Raw genomic sequence first — 4,641 nt, forward strand, 5'->3', positions numbered from 1 at the left:
GTCATTCTGCTTCTATTTCAGTGAAGCGGATTCCTTATAGGGAGATATTACATTTCTGATTTCATATTTTCCTTTTATGAAAAAAGGGAGCTTATCTTATTTCTGTTTTCACAGAAACTTTCAGCTGGATACTCTTTTACACTACCTTGCTTTAGTGAATGGGTTGTCCATGCACCTTGGAATAAGCCTTGGGAAGGCAGCATTCTGAAAGAGGCACCACTCATCCAGCTTATTACTCTCTGAGCGACAGACTGACTGCTGTACTCAGGTGGGGACCCTTGGGTCCAGAATTATCCATAACAATATTGGAAGAGTTCTTTACCTTAGGAGATTATGAAAATGGCATGAGGACTAATTGAAAGTCACTGAACTCACATCAACAAAAGAGAATCAAGTACAATTTGTTACAGTTAGTTCAGGATAAAATAATCACTTAACCTTTGATGTATTTTTTTTTATATTAACTGCAAATTTCTCCTATGAAGAAAGTAGGAAAAAATCTTTAGCCAGGTATGCCTGAGAGGTTTGTGTCTGTCCTGGTGTAATCTGGATTTCTCCTTTCTAGCATTGCCCAGGCTCAGCTGATCCTCTTCTGAGTGTCCCACACTGTTCTTACTCCATTTGAGTCTGTGCTGGAAGGAGGGTTCTTTTTATCTGTGCCTTTCTTGCCAGATGCACAACTATTTTTCAGTCTCTACCTAAAATTGTCAAGGTCTTGAAAACCAAAACCATAATGAAGATTTTTCTTTCTTCCAATGTGATCTGCAAAATGTCCCCATTGGCTTTTGTCATCGGGGAATGGCTTGTCTTTTTAGCAGTGTGGTGTATTACTTTCCTGTAGCTGCCATAACAAATTACCACAAACTCAGTGGCTTAAAATAATAGAAATTTATTCTCTCATAGTTCTGGAGGCCAGAGGCCTGAAATCAGTTTCACTGGATCAACATCAAGGTGTTGATAGGGCTGTGCTCCTTCCAGAGGCTGTAGGAGAGAGTCTGTTCCTTTTCTCTTTCAACTTTTAGTGGATGCCGGTATCCGTTGCCTTGGGGGCCACATTACTCCAATTTTGAAGGCCAGCGTCTTCAAACCTCTCTCTGCTGCTTTGTCACATTGCTTTCTCTTCTGTATGTATCAACTCTCCCTCTGCCTCTCTCCTTTAAGGACATTTGGGATGATATTTAGGGCCTACCCAGGTAATCCAGGATAATCTCCCCATCTCAAGATCCTTAATAACATCTGCAAAGATGCTCTTTTCAAATAAGGAAACATTTACAGTTTCCAAAGATTAAGATGTGGATATCTTTTTTTGTGCAGTGGGTGGGGGTGAAGTTTTCAGCCTACCGTGTGGGGAGTTCTGCTTCATGGCTAAGTGTATTACCTCAGTTGCTGTTGAATTCTGTGAGACAAGTCTTCTGGCCATGCTGTGGTAATTTGGGAACAACATCTAAAGAAAGAAAAAACTGGAAAAAATGAACTGAGTAGAAATAGGGTTGCTCTGGGGTCCCTGTGTAACACCATTAAGTTAAATACCCTTTCGAGGGCTTCCCTGGTGGCGCAGTGGTTAAGAATCCGCCTGCCAATGCAGGGGACACGGGTTCGAGCCCTGGTCCAGGAAGATCCCACATGCCGTGGTGCAAGTAAGCCCGTGTGCCACAACTACTGAGCCTGTGGCTCCCAGAGCCCGTGCTCTGCAATGAGAAGCCACCACAATGACAAGCCTGCACACCACCACAAAGAGTAGCCCCTGCTTGCCACAACTAGAGAAGGCCCGCGTGCAGCAGCAAAGACCCAAAGCAGCCAAAAATTAAAAAAAATTTCTGTCCGCAGTAACAAAAATTTTTCTTTTTACCCATTTTGGGCCAACTCTAGTCAGGGTCCCCCTACATCTATAAGAAGTACAGTGACATAGCCCAGAGAGTGTTCAGATGACACTACTATCTCCTCTTGTTACATGATCTTCATTTATTCTAGAATTGTTCTGCACAGTTAGCCTCAAGAGAACCTAGATCAGCCAGGCAGTGCTCACGGCCACCATTAGTCACCCAAGAGTTTAAATGGAGAGGAAAAAAAAAAAGAAACAGTTAAAAGAAAGATCTGGGGTACAGCTAGAAAGAGATGAAAAATAATAAAGGAGGAAAAATAAAGGAAAGAGGTAGCGCCATCTGGAGAGGAACAGTCAAGCAATACGTGAACAAGCATTTAATGAGCAACCATCATGCAATAGAATGTACTTGGCCCTGTTGAGGGGAAGAAAACAGGTATGACATCATCCTTGCCATCAGAGAGCTGTCACTCTAGGAAGGCAGAAATATACAAATCTAACTATAATATAAGGTGTATTAATATAAGGACCATACGAAAGAGTCAAAGTAATGTGGGAAAGTTCACACAGCTATAGTACGTACTTTGTAAGGTTGCTGAGAAGACTGAATTAATTATTCTTTATTAAACAGAGTCAAGACTCTGGCCCTAGGAGGTGTTCAGAGGGTGCCAATATATATCTATCTTTAACCTCCCCCTCAGTGAGCTCTTTAATCTCTGCCTTAAATCATGTTCAAGTCATTGCTGCTCATCAGAATAAAACTCCCTCTCTGATCATCTCTTTTACCATTTGCTCTTTCTCTCTACTCTTTATAACCAGCGCTCTTGAAAGAGTGGTTCATATAGGTGGAAGCAGTGACTTGAGCTGCAGAAAGCCTGGAGCATGTCTGAAGAACACAGGAATAGTGGAAAATGCCAGAGGGTAGCCTGGGGCCAAGTCATGAACAGGCTGAGGTGTTGGGCTTTATCCTGCAGGTTGGCAGAGGAGTGATCCGATGGAACTAAAAGAATATTAATCAGGCAGTGATGTGTAGGTGAGAACTCTTAAGAAAGTTATTGCAGTGGGAGAGATGAATTTATGAGCCCAAAAGAGGCAGTGACAAGAAGGGGCAAGACACATAAAATCAACACAAGTCAAACTGAGAGACCTTGGCAAGGGATAGTATGTGGGAGGAGAGAGGGAAGAAATTACCTGTGATGACTGTGAAGTTTTCAACCTGATACCAAGGCTGTCTGCACCCAAACAGGGGATTGAAGGGAAGGAGGAGGAATGGTTTGGGGATGGAGATGAAGAACTCAGACTGGGATTTGCTGGGTTTGAAGAATGACACCAGACACCAGGTGTCACTCTACTCCTAGCCTGAAAATCGCAAAACGCCACGGAGCTAACAAAGGGCCATAAAAAGCTGTAACGATTGCCACCTCCTGGCTCAGGCTCCTGTCCTGACTTCCCCTCCTGCAGGCCCGGTACAGAAACTCCACATGCATTAGAGACTCACGGTGCGTTACAAACATCCACACCGCTGACGGCTCCTTGGAAACACGACGCTCTGAAATCCCACCATTGAAGAACCAGTCCGTTGGGCCTTTAAGGATTTTGACCTTGGGGAAGATAAAACCTCAAACCAGGGGTCACAGCCTCATATGCCTTCAGGGGCCTGGAGTTAAGAAGGATGATGTTATGTGGAGAAGTGAAGTCTGAGAAAACTAGAGTGTGTCCTCCCTGAAGACATTCAAATTCAGAAATTAAAAACAATCTCTGTGCTGGCCTAACTAAATACATCTGCAGCCAATCCCTTTGCAACCTATGCCTTAGGCTTCTCACTCAAGATACCCGACAGCAAAGCTTTAGATGCATAGGAGACAGGATGGTGGGAGTAGGTTAGATATTAGAAGTGGGGTAAGTTGAGCTTTGGCCTATTAAGTCTTCTGTATACACAATTTGTTTCTCTCCATTCAGAGGGGTCCACATGCCCAAGCATTGGAGACACAGTGCCAGAGGCTCAGGGTGGCCATGGCCTTGCTCTGTCCTCATGGAACCAGTGAACATTGAAGCGTATTATCTGATTCAGCAGTCCTCAAGCCTCAGGCATTTGTGAAGTTCCCATCTTCACAATTTTTGCCACACCTGGACTGACTTAACCCTTTTCTTAAATCAACTCACTTTTTAATTTGGACTCTTCCTAAGCAATATTTAATAAATAGCACATTTTATGTGTGTGATTTTTTTTCTAACACACTTGAAAATAAAAAAAACATAACAGTTAGAATTAATGAATAACTGGGTACCATCTAAAATAACCTCAAGTACCCCTAGCGGTATGCATGTCACATGCCGGGAAGCAGTGGTTCAAGCCCTTCAGTCCACAGGTGAGGATTGTAGCACTGGTTCTGAATAAATAATCCCAAGTTCCAATCCACGGTCTGTAATTTTGGTTGTATTACTTGTACTTTCTGAGTTTCTGTTTTCTCATCCATAAAGTGGAGAAAACTACAGCTGTCTCCCAGCAATGCTTTGAGAATTAGTGACAGTATGCATAAAACCATGAAGAATTGGTACTATCGTGAATGCTGCCATTGTTACCGACTCTCTCAAGTTAGGACCCCAACAATGGTCCTTGTGCCGGTGTCATTTGAGCCAGTAGAATGAGACTGAGTTCAGCTGAGAAGCAAAGAAAAGCTTTACTCTTTGATCAGAGAATGGAGTGGTGTGAGCTCGTGCTACAGAGTCCACCCAACAGGCTGACAGACCATGGGCAGGGCTGCTTTATAGGGATTGGCGGGAGGGAAGGGGCGGAGTCCTCACGGGGCGCACAGGCG

Source organism: Grampus griseus (assembly GCF_964374135.1).
Source record: "Grampus griseus genome assembly, chromosome: 1".
NCBI lineage: Eukaryota > Metazoa > Chordata > Mammalia > Artiodactyla > Delphinidae > Grampus > Grampus griseus.